This window comes from Panthera uncia, chromosome B1, assembly GCF_023721935.1.
Source record: "Panthera uncia isolate 11264 chromosome B1, Puncia_PCG_1.0, whole genome shotgun sequence".
Lineage (NCBI taxonomy): Eukaryota > Metazoa > Chordata > Mammalia > Carnivora > Felidae > Panthera > Panthera uncia.
This window is the reverse complement of record NC_064811.1, coordinates 145,598,667-145,615,418: the sequence shown is the minus strand read 5'-3', so window position 1 is coordinate 145,615,418 and position 16,752 is coordinate 145,598,667. Positions and strand designations below refer to the sequence as shown.

Sequence of the window (16,752 nt, the reverse complement as noted above, 5' to 3'; positions counted from 1 at the left end):
ATTTTTGATAGAGAGACAGAGTGTGAGCAGGGGAGGGGCAGAGAGAGAGGGAGACACAGAATCTGAAGCAGGCTCCAGACTCTGAGCTATCAGCACAGAGCCGGATGCAGGGCTTGATCCCACGAACCATGAGATCAAGATTTGAGCTGAAGTCGGATACTTAACTGACTGAGTCACCCAAGCACCCTGGTAAATAGTTACTTTTTAAACCACACATGCAACTTTCTGAAAAAAACAATCTTCCAGGGTTTTTATGGAAATTACAACATTTAAAAGGAGAATCTATTTTTCTCTTACATTTTATAATACTAGTATATTAAATATAAATCATTAAGATTATTCATTAGTTATTTGCTGTTAAGAATATTAACTGGTATAAAAATTCAATTCTATTCCTACTGTTTTTTATTTAAATTAAAAACTAATTCAATGAGTTTATATTCTTATTCCAAAAGTAGTTCTAAAATAAGGTAAATTGGGGGAATTATTTCTATATTCCAATACATTATTTCTATACTAGTTCCTCTAAACCTCTCATGACATTACAATCTCAGATACCTTGAATGAACAATTTTTGACTCATTTACAGCTGATGCATTTTGAGTTTACGAAATTAATCTTTCTGATGGTCCTTGTCTGAATGCAGATTAATCCATTATAATCTAGATGAATCATAGAATTGTATGCATTTCATTGTGAAAGTCAGCAAAACAAAAATGTAATCCTTGATGTTAAACAATAATTGCAACTATTGTGTTTGCTGAAATAATTTGATGGCCAGAGATAAATATTTGTAACTATTCTTAATTTGTTTCATATTACGTATTTCAACTTTTGGCTTACAGCTGCTATAAATATTTTCAAGATTGTAAACCAGACAAAACATAGGATTTTTAAAAAATATTCTTGTTCTTTTTGATCCCTTTGCTCAAAACAAATAAGTCATTTGTGAATGGTATATGGATGTTTGTCAATTAATATGTAACAAAAGAAAGAAATTTCAGCATATTAATTCATCTTATCTTTATTGTAATAATTTCAATTTTCAGGTATTAATGTTAAAAAGGAACTTGGTTTATCCAAGTTTAAAATAAGTATACAAGGGGCTCCTGGGTGGGTCAGTTGGTTAAGCAAACAACTCGTGATTTATGCTCAGGTCATGATCTCATGGTTCATGGGATCAAGCTCTGCCTTGGGCTCGGCACAGACAGTACTGAGCCTGCTTGAGGTTCCTTCTCTCCGTCTCTCTCTGCCTGTCTTGTACTCACACTCTCTCTTCCTCTCTCTCAAAATAGATAAACATTTAAAAAATAAAGAAGTATACAATACTTTTATATTATATTTCTATAGTAAATTTGGTATCTTGTGGTTCAAAGATTCAGATATAGCCTATTATATGAGGCAAAGACACCAATACCCTACTTTGCCAGCAGCAATTGATGTTTATAACTACCTTTTTAAAAATTGTATATACATGTTTGCAGAGTTACCAAATTTTTAATGACAGTCACAGTTTTTAATAATCTCTTCATTTTTCCCAACATCAAAATATCTTGGAATTCAAATATGTGGTGTGTTTTATCAAGTCAAACATCTTGTAAATACAATATTCTATCAAAGTGTGGTAGTAAGATAGAGGTGATAAGTTATTATCAAAGTTTTAGGGATATCACTGTAAAATAAACTTTGAACAACAATAGAAGGTTTCTTATTAAGTCAGCAACAATATGCTTCATTGGGTGGGGGCCCTCAGAGAAATGGAGCAAAACACATGCTTCAGAATTATCTCACTTAAAGACAAGGAGGTTGGGTTATTTTATTTTATTTTATTTTATTTTTTTAAATTTTTTTTAACGTTTATTTATTTTTGAGACAGAGAGAGACACAGCATGAACAGGGGAGGGGCAGAGAGAGAGAGGGAAACACAGAATCGGAAGCAGGCTCCAGGCTCTGAGCCATCAGCCCAGAGCCCGATGTGGGGCTCAAACTCGCGGACCGCAAGATCGTGACCTGAGCCGAAGTCGGACGCTTAACCGACTGAGCCACCCAGGCGCCCCGAGGTTGGGTTATTTTAAAATGATTCTTTCAGTCACTTCCAGCCAACAAGTGATGTTGTTGTACTCATTGCACACAAGGTTAGTTATATAATTTGTAGGGCCCAGGCATAATGAAAAAGTGGAGACCTATTCAAGGACAAGGAAATCAACCTCCCCTTCCCAGGGTCCTACTGCCCTAACCCACAGTGGACAGGTGGTTCCCAAAAGACTGAATTCCCCAGCCGGCTGCAACATGTTCTATACCTGGATGGAGTAGGCAAGATGCCTTGGCTAAATGTGCCACTAAGTTAACAACTCAAGCTGGGATTGGCCACTGTCCCCTCTTTAATATGCTGGTGGGCACACACCCAACTCTCCAGGCACCTATGCTAAGGCCTACACTGGGGTGTTGAAGGTGAAGTTTAAATGCTATGAATGCCTCCCATTTTCCCTCCTTCACCTCTGAAAGAACTGGTTTTCTCCTTGGCAAGGGCAGCCAACAGTTGCTAGGTGGAAGTGAAGAAGGGGCAGCCAAGAATCAATCCAATAGAAACAGGAGAGTAGGGTCTGATGAGACCATCTGAGCTAAGACTCCAAGCAACCCTATCCCCACCTCCTTCACCACACTCTCCATTATCCCAGTAACTTCATTTACAAATAAAGTAGGGACTGTGGGTGGAATACTTTGAATGAAGTCTTCCTGAAGAGGCATGGGACCTTTCAGAAGTGTTATTATTTATCTTTTTTAATATCATTTTTAGGAACATTCTGAACTTAAAACTTAATTATAGCTTAATAAGATGTTATTAGTCAAGAGTGGGAGAAAAAAAATTGAAAATTAAAAATGTTTGAATAGATTTAAGTATCCTCACCACAATACATATAGTCTAAAAATGAGAACATAGTTTCAGAAAATTCAGAAAATATGGAAATTGAAAAATAGCATAAAAGCAATTAGTGATTAGGAGTAGTTTTTACTTCTCAAAAGACTGACTCTGACTATAAGAGTACACTGTTCCTTTGCAATTTACAGGTCTTTTCTCTCAGGTAGCTTATCATTATTACTTTGTTTTATTTACCACATTTTTTTTCACAGTGATGTAAGTAGATATGGAATCACTTTTATGTATCTTACTTGGAGACTTTTGTACATTTCACTTGAAGACCCCAAAGTGACTGCAGTTTTAAAAATTCAGGCCGCTTATCAATTCTGGACTGCTTTATTTCTTCACTTGCTCTTTTACACTGTTCTTGATTTTATTTTCAATACATTAAAGTATCATGGGTCTTCACTTCCGTTTCATATCACATCTCTACAAGCTTTTTTCTGAGAAAATTTCTTATTGCTGTGCTAACCACATCTACCTCTTAAACTGTCCTCTCTATAGTATTTATCCTATTGGTTAAGGTTTTTTTTTTCTTTTTTCCTGTTTACTAATTAAATAATTCTAATTTTTTTTTTATTTCTAGTAATTCTTTGAGTTTTTTCCTACACCTAACTGCTTCTGTTTTATAATGCCTGCTTCTGTTTCATGCTTATTATTTTATCTATTTTCAGAAAATAAACACATTAATTTTTAAAAACCCATTATTTTTTTTAATTACTCGGAATTAATAAACCAACTAATTATCTACTTGCCTCATTTGTTTTGGAATTTTGTTTTGCAGACTCTTGAGAAGGTGTTTCCCTCTCCTAGTCCCTCTCTCTCTCCCTTTCTTTTTCTTTGTTACTCTCTCTAACCTTCCCTATCTAGATGTTCTATAGTCACTTCTAACTAACACATTGTTTTCTTCAAATCTAAAATTAGTATTCATCATACAGATTGAAGATTCTATCCAAGAATGATTTTAGAAATATGGTTGATCTAGACGCTCTCCAGAGGGAGGTTTGGTCACAAACCTGATCTGGAAGCTCTGTTAGTCCTCCTTCCAGTTCCCTTGTTAGTCCCACCTCTCAGTCCAGGAACATTCTCCACACTGACAGGGTGGTGACCTTTGGACCTTCCTTCAGGTCAGGAAAACTCTGCCTCAAGCCTTATTTTCCAGCAGTAAACCTGACTTCATTCTCCAAAATGATAAGAATTGCTTTTAGTTCCTATTACCTTGAATTCCCAAGTGCCTAAAACTTTCTCTTTCCCAGAGCCCAGTAGGCCACTACCATCAACTCTAATTGCTGGGTTGTGTTTTTATCCAATTTCTGGTCCTCAGAGGTGTCTATCGTGTTTTGGGGCTGTGTAAATATTTTTTGTTTCTTCAATATTTGTCTGTCATTGTGATGTATTTTGAAAGAAGCAGGGGGTGATGTAATTATCTCTAAAGTATGAATTTATAATACTTTCTATATCCAAGCCTTGATGACTATAAAGTAGGAAGACATTGAAATTGAATTATTTGATAGCATGTTAAAGATGTTAACGATGGTTAAAAAAAAAAAAAACAAAATAAAACAACAACCCTATTTCATGTGGGTGGCCATGGAATAATCCCACTGACCTGGTACAATTCAAATACTCTGACACTTAAAGCACAGATAAGCCTAATAATGTTCTTATAGTTATCTCCATCTTTATTGTTGAGGAAGCCTATGCAAAGTAAGCATAAATGACCTGCCTGGTGTCAGAATGGAAAAATGACAGAACAGAAATTTAGAGGCTTTCTAAAACTGACACACTTTCTATCATGCCACCACACCCTTTTCCTAAATGTTAAAAATTAAAAGGTGCATATTATAACTATATATTAATGAAAAATTTCTAATTTTGATTTCATATGTATTCCAAAGGTTGTTTTCTGGACCAAGATAATGCCCACATGAAAATGCAACATGAAATATGTGGGATATACTTTTGGGTTTTATGGTTGTTTTTTTTTTAATGTCTATGCTAGAGAAGTCATGATTATTAAAATCAAGTTACAATTAATTCTTGTCTGAATGACTCTGAAGTCTACAGGTTTTTTGTTTTTGTTGTTTTTGTTTTTTTGTTTTCACCCACTTTTGTTTTGCTTTGGTTTCCTGGCTTGGGATTATTTAGATAACACTGTAATTAATAGTTTGTAGAGTTTGGCTAAAACTCAACTCTAAACCCAAGTAAACACTTATGAAACTTGTCTCCTTCTCTTAGATGCACAGCTGAACTACTATAATCAGCCCTTTACATGAAGATGTGACTCTCTGTCTTGTACTTGGAATGTGAGCTGAGCAGATGTGTTACTACTGAGACAATTTAAGAGTGGATGTGCCTTCCCCACATACTCTCTTTTCCTGCTCTCTGAATGCTTGACAGTATCTGGGCTACAGAATGAATGAGCCTGCATCTTTGAGCTAACTCCTGCAGAGGAACCACCAGAGACTCATCAACCAGAACACCAGTGGATTTACTTTGATGGATGCAAACTTTTTAACCACTAAGATTTTTAGGGATGTTGTAGCAGTGAATATTAATAATTAGCATATATGAGCAATCACATATTCTTAGAAGCTTTTAAAATGGTAAATACATAATCAGTTTTCAATGTTTTATGTTAGCTATTTAAGTTTAAATGCAAATTTTCCTATGAAAATAATACATTTCCTTATAGATTTTATTTGTTGCCACAGATTTGCCAGCATAATGTAGATTACAAATCCTACTAAATATACTGAAATAATGTGTCTTGAGAATATAGATTTTAAAAAATTGTACTAAAATCCAGGAATATATCATAAGAGTCATATTCAATGGTCAATCTGAGTTTATTTCAGGAAATGAAAAGTCATTTAATATCTGAAAATTTACCAATAGGCAACAGATGCACTGAATATGACTTATGATAAAATTGCAACTTTTTCCCTGTTACGGGCTGAGTTGTGTGTCCTCAAAATTCATATGTTCAGGTTCTAACTCCACTACCTCAGAATATGGCTGTATTTACAGACAGGGTCTTTAAAGAGGTAACTAAGTAAAAATGAGTCTTAGGGTAGGCTCTAATCCAATATGATGGGAGTCTTTATAAGAAAAGAAAATTATGACACAAAAAGACGCATGCAGAGGAAAGGCTATCTGAAGACACAGTGAGAAGACATTCATCCACATGCCAAAAAGACCTGAATAGAACACCTTGACCTTCAATTTCAAATTCTAGAATCTGAAAACTCAAATTTCTGTTGTTTAATAAGCCATCCAGTCTGTGGCACTTTGTTTTGGCAACCCATGCAACTAATATACTCCCCTCCCTTTGATATTTATACATTCAGCATAATGATTCCATGAAAAATTGGGCACATAATTAACTTTTCTGTTCATTCTTGGGTAATAAATTGTCCTACAATCACTTTAAGTCATAACACAAAGTCTGGACTAAATAATAAATCCAACATATTAATCAACCTGCTTCAACAGTTAGTTGAAGTTTAGATTTCCCTCCCTCTTCTGAATGCCCAGAGTTGTAATTGGCAGCTGTCTTAATTAGGGAAAGGAAGTGGAATTGGCTTCTGCTCTCTATTTCACTTGTTTCCTTAATTTCTAACTGTGTTTTTGAGCATTATGGGAAGAGGAGGAAAAAAAAAAAGAGTGGTAAGGTCATCGAGTGCTTCTGATTTGGTTGGGTAGATTTCATGCTCTTTGGGTCTGGGAGATGGTTCAAAGTGATTTTTCTCTCATAAGTATTTCTTTGTGTGTGTTCTTTAGAGATTTTCGTTCCTGGGGACCTTTCACTTGTGACTTTCATGTTATGGATGAAACATTCCATTTCCTAAGCCCTTGATTCATCTATGGTCCACATCACATGAACTCATACTGTTGAAGTCTTTCCTAGATGACCCACATCTATTTCACAGATAATACCCACTTATTTCTTGCCCCCCAAAACCCTGAGAGTACAGACTCATCCCAGTACAGTCACTATATCCTGCTACCAAAACAGTGTGCAGTACAGTAAGTTTGAGAAATGTTTCATATTATATGCTTTCTTATAAACATTACCAATATTTGTCAGCATATTAAATGCATTAAGTAGACTCAACATACAGAAACTACTTAATTTTTAAGCACTTACTCCAAATACATTTTTTCATGAAAGCGATTATGTGCTGATTAGCCTTTATTAACATCCTGTAGAAGTAGCATTCTATGATGTAGCAGAGACAGTATTGATCCCTCAGTAGCCACGTACTCTCTAACTTATCAGATCCCTTCTAGTTAGGTCTAGTTTAGTCACTAGTTACATAACTAATTTTGGTGAGATGGCTTTAAGCGGGTGTGATATGAATCACAGCTAAGTCCTTTAAGTGTGGATTGCACAAATCCTCTAACCCTCCAAGAAACAGTGGAGCCATGTGTAGAAATGGTGGAGTCATAAGATAAAAAACCCTGGATCTTTGAGTCATTGCTTGGAAGTGATTTGTGTAAATGAGAAATTAATCTTTATTTACAAAGAAACTGAGGTTTGACTCCAGCAAAATCTAACCCTACTGATCAATACATGCAAATTTAGGAAAATACACTTGTTTATAAATTTCAATTCACTACACATGCTCTGGTCTTCTATGGGAAGCCCATAAAAGAGAATTATGTAATGATAGTAATTTTCTACTAAGCCCATTTTACAGGTGTTTGTTAAAAATTTGCTATTTGTAAACCCTAATAAATTTCATGCATAAGTCAACTGACAATTTATTAACTTCTTTTAGTCTCCAAAGAACTCAAAATTTTGATACTTTGAATTGCTTTCCCAAAACAGCTGAAGCATCATAAGTATAGTTACTCTAATATTTGTTTTCTGTTGTTGGACTTCCTATACTTCAAAATTGAAGAGTCACAAATGCATTACTTAAAATAGAGTCAATCCTCTTTAAAAGAGCACCTTTTATTCAGTGAAATTTTCAACTGCTTGTCCTCATTCTTTTCAGTTCTGACCTGCCCTTTTGCCCATCAGAATGTCTTTCTTTTGCTTCTTTTTTTTTTTTGTATGTCTTTCTAGTTCCAATTCAATGAAAACCTAACCCTAGTTTAGCCTACTTCCTTAAATACATTTTCAGACCAAAAATATTAATATATTTTCATATAAACTGCTTATATAATTAATTTTAATAGTTTCACTTATACATGTCCTCTTTTCCCTAAAGGAAAGGGCACCAACTTTCACTTCTTTATTAAATCATTTAGTTATAGGCTCAGAGATGAGTGTTTGGTAGCCACATAATAATTATTTGGGAGCAGAACCATTATGATAGTTTACAGGATAGCATAATACTTAAGAGGATATATCCTGGGATCAGATATCCTGGGTGTTATCCCAGCTCCACCACCTACATGTGGTATGACTTAGAAAATTACATACAGAGTCTCATTGCCTCCAAGAAGGTAACAGTATGGGGTGCTTGGGTGGATTGGTCAGTTGAGCTTCCAACTCTTGGTTTTGGCTCAGGTCATAATCTCACAGTTTCTGAGTTTGAGCTCTGCATCAGGCTAACAGTGCAGAGCCTGCTGGGGATTTTCTCTCTCTCCCTCTCTCTCTGCCCCTCTTCTGCTCATGCATGCAGTCTACATAAATACATACCTACATACATAAGTTTAAAAAAAGAAGATAATAATAATACCTACAGGCTTATTGAGAAAAAAATAAATTGAATAGTTTAAGCACATTATTTGTTATTATCACTGCATGTTACAGATAGAATCAGTGATTGCTACTGGAATTTCCCACTCAGTTTTCCATTTCCATAGAATATAAACAATCTAGTCACTAAGAAAATGTCATTGGTATTAATAAACTCGTATGATATTATAAAGCCTACAAAAATACATACAGCAAACTTGCAGTAAAGGACTATTAATGACACTATTTAATTATCATTAAGGAAGCATTACTGAGGAAGTCACTATTACAATAATATTTTATAGAAATGTATTGATACTGAAAATGATGAATGAATAATTATTACAAAAATTAATAACTTTTTATTCTTTCCTTAGGATGTTACAAAATTCAAAACGTTATTTATCTCTAACACATGGTAAGGAAAATATCTTATTAATTACATTACCTATAAGTACATTTAAATCATTTCCCACAATTGGGTATTAATACATACTTTTAGTTTTATGAGTAAAATTGAAAGACTTTTTATAATTTAGTGTTTTAAATTTTTTTGTCAAAAGGCAAAAAAGTTTTTCAGGAATAAGTAGCATGTGTCTAAGATACAGCAAATTATTCTTGATATGCATCTCATTTCTAAACAACCTTATAATTACCTTGGAGTGTATTTTTCACTTTTGTGTTTATGCTACAGTGAATTAGGGGAAATGTGACAAGGGACCAGTTGTGGTAATGTAGTAATTAAGACTTAAACAGATGTCACCATTAATAAGAGACTTAAATGAAGTGTATGTAATAAATGGTTGCCTTCAGCTGCTATGGCAGACCTAGTTTCATTGGTAATGGTATCTGGAACTGGTTCAATCTCTAATAATGAACAAACAAAAAAAGTTTACATAAACCTAATGAGAAATTTGTAAACTACCAGTATTTTTTGCAAGCCAAAACTTGATAGGCATTAAAGATTTTTAGGATGAAGGACATACTTAAAAAAAAAAAAAAGGATAAAATTACAAAAGTAAAATGTCTAATTTTAAGAATGTCTCCTGAAACTCTCAAACAGAAATTGCTCATCAATATATTATCAGTTTGGGGTAAGACTCATGGATTCTCATTTAAGTGTAATAAATAAGTTAATATTTATGATGCATTTAAATTTTTTTAAATGTTTATTTTTGAGGGAAAGAGAGATAGAGCATGTGTGGGGGAGGAGCAGAGAGAGAGAGGGAAACAGAGAATCCAAAGCAGGCTCCAGGCTCCAGCTTGTCAGCACAGAGCCTGACACAGGGCTCGGACCCACAAACTGTGAGGTCACGACCTGAGCTGAAGTTGGACACTAAACCAACTTAAACTGAGCCACCCAGGCACCCTAATATTTGCAATGCATTTAAACCAGAGCCTGGTACATCATAAGTGCTATATATGTAACAATATTAGTAATAATAATGTTAGTAATAATAACAGCTATTAGTAATAATAGTAATAATGGTAGTAATATATTAGTAATAATAATAGCTATTATTATTAGTATTTATCGAGCACCTAAAATAACTAATTAAAGCAGAAGCACTAAAATTGTTATCACTGCTTTGCCTTACATCCTGTGGTGGGTTGACCATGCCCTCCCATCACCTGGTTACTAGATATGGTGAAATTCTAACCCCTGCTACCTGTGAATGTGTCCTTATTTGGAAATAGGGTCTTTGCAGATATAATTAGGTTAAGACGAGATCATTCTAGAGGACTAAAGTGGACCTCAATCCAATGTGACTGGTGTCCTCATAAAAGAGGAAAATTTGGACACTGCCACTGGGAATGATGGCCATGTGAGAATGGAGATAAAATTAGAAATATGCTGCCGCAAACCAAGGAAACCTGGGCCCACCAGAAGCTGGAAGAGTCAGAGAAGGATATTTCTCTACAGGTTTGGCCCTGTCATTTTTATTTCAAACCTGTAACCTCTAGAACTGTGAGAGGACACATTTCTTTTGTTTTAAGCTCTCCAGTCTTTGGTACTTTATTATGGCAGCCCTCTTCTCTCCTCCAAAGAAAGACATGTCAGGAAATACAAGGAATGTATTTCAAAAAATAGAATTTATTGTACACTTTGTGTTCCTTTCTACAATTCTTACTGGATTCAAATTAACCCAACACACATTAAAGTTGTTTTAAGACTTTTATTTATAAGCGTATTCCGAACAACTGTCAAATACGTAAAAGCTTGACTAGCTCATTCAAAATATATAGTAATGGACTCAATCAATTTCTTAAGATCAAAACCAGAAAAGCACACATTTTTACCTTCTTTTAACTAAAACAAAATTCTAAATAAAACTTTCATCTTGAATACTGATATAAAATTCACCCAATAAATATTAAAAAGCACTATGCTCATAGCACCTAGATCTCTAAAATATGTATTATTTAAGTGAACCCTTATGTGTATTCAGAGATCCATCATCAGTAGTCCTTTAAATCTCTGTGATGTCATCACTAAAATACAAAGCATGTATTTCTGATATCTCATTAAGGACAACTTTTCACAAAATGCTGGACTGAGCCTAAAATATAAGCATCATCCTGATAGAAAAAGTCAAATTTAAATTTACACTAAGGATCACTCAAACTTAGAATTTCTCTCTAGTTTTTCTCATTTATAGGATCATCAAATCTGCTGGCTATTCCAAGGTTTGATCTGGGGATTTGAGGCGATTCTTTGGAAATAGAAATATTTTGGGTTAAACAAAAACCTGTTTCTAAATTTATATCCAAATCCAAGTTGGATTAGTCAATTTCCACTGCTTCGTAAAGGTGGCTGCAAAGATAGCTGATGTTTGAAGCTATTTAATTTTATAGGGTTAAAGCTTATTTTAAGCAGGATTAATATTTGTAAGGTAAGGACAATGTTAGTCCATAGTAGGTCTAATTTTTATGGGCAATTCTTGAACATAGAGTGCTAATTCTGGATAAATAAAATGTTCCCCAAAAAGACATTCCAAATCAATAGTAAAGGCACCAAACAAGTATTTCAATATAGAATTATTACAGCAACTGCTCTTCATAATCATGTACAAAAAAATTGGTGAAAACTTTCCATGCCATTTAAGAAGGACAACTAAAACTAGTATTAATCAGTTAATTAGCTAATTTGCACAGTACATATGTAATGGTCTATAGACACATGGAGATATATTTTTTGCCATGAATCTTGTGGACTCAAATCCAGTTCATTTGTTGTTATATTCTAGTGTTTGACATATGCCCAGCAATGAGCATGCTATGGGGATATGCACTGTGGAAATATAACAGAGGGACGATTGCTCTAAACAGTCTTACAGAATCATTAAGAAAATTATTTTTAATCTGAGACCTCAGTTCCAGAAGAGGAACACTGTAACTAAAATAAGTCTCACCAGAACTCAGAGTCCACTAAGAGCAGAGATTGGGAAGACAAAAGTCTGGAAAAGCAAAGCAATTCCTGATCATGTTGGGCCTCCTAAACCATGATGAGAAATGTGGACTTCAACTTAAAAACAATAAGTGTTATAGTGAGTTGACTGATGTCTCCCCAAATTAATGCCCTTCTGGAACTTCAGAATGTGACCTTATTTGAATAGAAGGTCTTTGCAGGTGTAATTAATGTGATGAACAAGATGACAGCATACTGGATTAGGGTGGATACTAAATCTAGTGAGAGTGTCCTTATAAGAGACAGAGAAGAACACAAAGAAACACAGAGAAGGTGTTGTGAAGACAGAGGCAGAGATTGGAGTGATGTGTCTATAAGCCAAGGAGTGCCAAGGATTGTTGTCACTCATGAAAAAGTAGGAGAAAGGCACAGAGCAGTTTTTCCCTTAGAGCGTCCAGAAGGAACTGGCCCTGACAATTCCTCAGTTTTATATTTCTGGCATCCAGAAGTATGAGGATTGATTAATATTGTGTGAATCCACCAAGTCTGTGCTAATTTGTTGTAACAGCCCTAGAAAATTCATACAGATACCAGTGAAAGATTTTGAGCACAGGAGCTCTGTCCTTTAAAAGCATTAACTTGTTTAGAACGGTAAGAGTGGAAAGTTGAGGGGAACACAATAAACAGAAGAAATTGCTATACTACCTTTGCTATAACTAGTAATAAAAATTAGAAGCAGAAGCAGAGTAAGAAAATGGGGCAGTGCTATTCCCCTGGGAGGTAACTAGAACTATGTGGAAGACACTTCGAGTTGTCATAATGACTAGGGGATGCTTCAGGCATGTACTGCCTAGGGCTCAGGATGCTAACACCCTAGAACTTGTTGAGATATCCTGCACAACTAAGAGTTCACACAACTATAATTCCAACAGCACCTACAATGAGAAACAGTGAAAAAAAAAACAGCAAAGGACCAAGTATCATACACTTGTTTAGAGTACTTAAGGGTCTCATTTTGCTACTGGCATCATGCTTTTATGCTATACTTTTGCTACTTACAATAGGAAAAAAAACCAAATCCAAAAATTTTAGATGCCACAAAAGGAATATCACATTAGGAGAGAAGAAGTTTTTTTCAAACTTAAATATTATTTTTGTTTTCATATTATAAAATAAATACATGAAAATGTGAGTAGAGTCATACAATATCACCAATTAATAAATCAGTATCTAATAAATAATAAAATAGATATAAAATGAACAGGATAATAATTAGATAATAACCATTTCAAATAACTATGACTTTTTTTCCAAAATGTTTTCTCTAGGGATGACATTTCAAGAGAAAAAAAAAATGTATCTGGAAAAAGAACACTGAGAGGGGAAAAAAAAAACATACATCAGATTCACAAAGCTGTTTTCTGGATGTTAAGAGCCAATGACCGAAAGACTCAGCTGGGAAAATAGATGATATATAAACTGAAAGATTAAGGTTTCTCTTTAATGGAAGGCCATGATCCATCATTTACCGCGAAACCCAAACAAGAAATAAGTACACCTGTTGACATTCAACAAACATTCAATATGCCCAAGAGCACACAGTTGTTTATAATCTAGTAGCTTTTTATCAAACTGAAAACACATTTTACAATATAGCATCAGTTATCTAAAGCTTCCTGGTGCTTGAAAGAGTAATGAGAAAATATCAGTAGGTAGGTGGTGGTTATTGTTGGAATATACTTAGAGTTTTTGCTATGATTAGTTATTTACTGTATTCTTAGCTTATTTTTCAATTCCTACTGGTAAATTATTGCCAAAACATCTGTTTTCTTGGAGCATTTTGGGGTATCTTAGGCTAAGCTATTGTTTTTAAATTTCTTAAAATTCCAAGAGTAATTTTTCAAGATTGCTTTTTAAGAGGAAACTTACACTATTCCTGACCAATAGGAAATATTGGAACCATTCTTATTTGGCTTTATATGTATAAATGCTACCCTCAGTTTTGCTGTTTAAACCATCAGTCTCATTCATATAAGTAAAAGTGATGGTGAACAAACATTTTCCCTTCCTTTCTCTGAATTTATTTCTGCATTACCTTCTTTTAATTTATGTTAGACAAGTAAATTTTATTTCCTTTTAGCTAGGAAAGATGAGATTTGTTAGTAATCAGTCAACTTTTTCTAGATGAAATTCAAATGATACTATCCCTTTAACTCTTCTTTTGAATAATAGGGGTTTTTTGTAATTGATTCTGGATTCTAAAATATATTTATCACCTCATATTCAATACTTGGTTAGGAGGATGCTCCTAGTATAATATTCTACATTTTTTCTTGGATGCTAACAATAAAAATGCAAGGTGAACTTCTCCATTCCATGAGTTCAATCAAGTACTTAGTGAACAGCTATTATTGGGATACCTGATATAAGTATAATAACAACAACAAAAACAACAAATAAATAAGGAAGAGACAGGCCCTTTCTCAAGAAGATAACATTTTACACACAATGATAACTGTTGTTGGTTGGACTATTCAGGAAACAGATTTACACTAATATCTACTTGCAGGAAGTTTATTAATGAGAAAGAGGAAGAAAAGGAGGATTGTTATGCAACCACAACAAAACATCACCAAAACTAGTGGCGAAGTCTGAAACTGGGATGGCCTTCAGAGCCGTCCCAATTTTGAGTTGAGCATTAGTATCCCTTCATTAGTCAGTCATTTTATATGAGCTGCCTCTGGGAAGGAGGCAAGATTATTATATATTATTTATGCTTGTTACTTGAGCCCAAATTCTGACTAGATGATAAGGAAAGTATCAGGTGAAAAAAATACCGGGATATGCAGTGGATTACATCACAAAAGGGGAAACCCAAGATTAGGAAACCTGACTCTTAGAATGGGCAAAAACTTGCCTACCTTTGCCTTGGAAGGAGATATTATTTTTATTATATTGGAATGGACATCCAAGATATCTCCACCTTCCTAGGCTATTTGCTGTACGTCTTTGCAAAGATGGCCCAGGACAAGGGCATTCGGTGCCTCTGCTCTCAAGGTGTACAGAAATACAAGAAATCCATGGAGGACTTTCTCCCAACAAATACTGTTGAATTGTATGTCCTTCTGTGAATATGGACTGTTGCATTTCATTGGTGTTAAAGTTGGCTCGTCATGATGAAAACAAATTTCTGTTAAAGTAAGTAATGACTTACAGGAATTTATAGTTAGCTTGCCATGATTCCTCAGGACTAACGGAGATGATATCTTTAACCCTATATTTATATAGACAGTAAATGATTATTTTAAAAATGACTTCACACTTTAAAGTTAACTGTGTCTAGGTAAACCATTTACCCTGTCCACACCTTTTTTTTCAACCTATTTTCCTTTTGGGACTAAGCAAAGTGCTGCTATTTAAATTGCCAAGTTTTTGTTGGTACTCTGGAAATGTAAACAAGAAAGGTTCAGACCTTGGGGTGCCTGGGTGGCTCAGTCCCTTAAGCTTCTGACTCTTGTTATGGGCTCAGGTCATGATCTCACATTTCATGAGTTTGAACCCACATTGGGCTCTGTGCTGACAGCACAGAGCCTCCTTGGGACTCTGTCTTCCCCTCCCACACTCTTTCTTCTCTCTAAAATAAACAGAAAAGGTTCAGATCTTTCGTATAATCTCAGTATAAATATAAATGTACAGATGTGTAAATTACTACTCCATGAACATGAGGTCCTATGACCTGGATGTACACTTAACTACATTATTTACTATGCCTTGGATATACTGCACACTTATATCATGATAAAATGAGAGTTTTAGTTTTTATGATGCCTAAGACCTTTCCCAAAGTTAATATACTATCATTTTGTGAAGACTGGCATAGTATTAAAGTGAGACACGTCCTTGATTGTATTTCCCAATTTTCCTTCTCCTAATAATTTCTTTATTGAAAATGGAAGGGACAAAAGCCACTGGATTAGCACTGCCAGTTCAATGCATCTACACTCTAGGTGTCCTGTCTCTCACAAAACTTCAACACATGTCCCAGTTTCTGAGACGCTCTGTTATTTACCTTCTGATGAGGTTCTAAAAATCCTGCTGTTATACAACATTGTCTTTTTCCATCTTAACATATAAAAAAGATTCATTTCTCTTGAGTTTTCAATTTTTAGTAACTGTTTTGTTTTCAAACAGAAGCAGTTCACTTAAATTTGTTCATTGAAAAGCTCTTCTGGTTTTCCTTCCCATAACACCCATTTAAATATATATATATTTATTTATATATATAAATTTATATATATATATATTTTATATATAATATATTATATATATTATATATATCTATATACATAAATATATATAATATATATATTATATATATAAATATATATAATATATATATATAAATTGATTCTAATTTTGCTTCTTTGACATTGTAGGCAGTGTTGTAATGAATAACCAAATTCAAAAACAGAGGCTACAGTTTAGAAGGTTCTAACTACGAAAGACAGACACCTACATAAAATCTGTGCTGGTCTCCTTTACATACAAAATGGTTTTCAGTTGAACTTCTCATAAGGAGGGTAAGAAGAAATAAGAGACAAGGAAAAAGATAATGGAATTATTTCACTTTCTTTCTGTTCTTCTACAACTTCATCTAAGAATAACAGATGAAAACTGAAGGTCTACAAAAATGACCTTTAGTTTTTCTTTTATGTTCTTAGAGAGGTTTTT

The 16,752-nt window shown here is 34.2% G+C and overlaps 1 protein-coding gene across 2 annotated transcripts in view; it reads right to left on the bottom strand.

Moving 5' to 3' along the window:
- Window positions 1-16,752, bottom strand: part of GALNTL6 (polypeptide N-acetylgalactosaminyltransferase like 6) — a 1,200,087-nt gene that overhangs the window by 998,589 nt on the left and 184,746 nt on the right. The gene's annotated exons all lie outside the window — the stretch shown is intronic.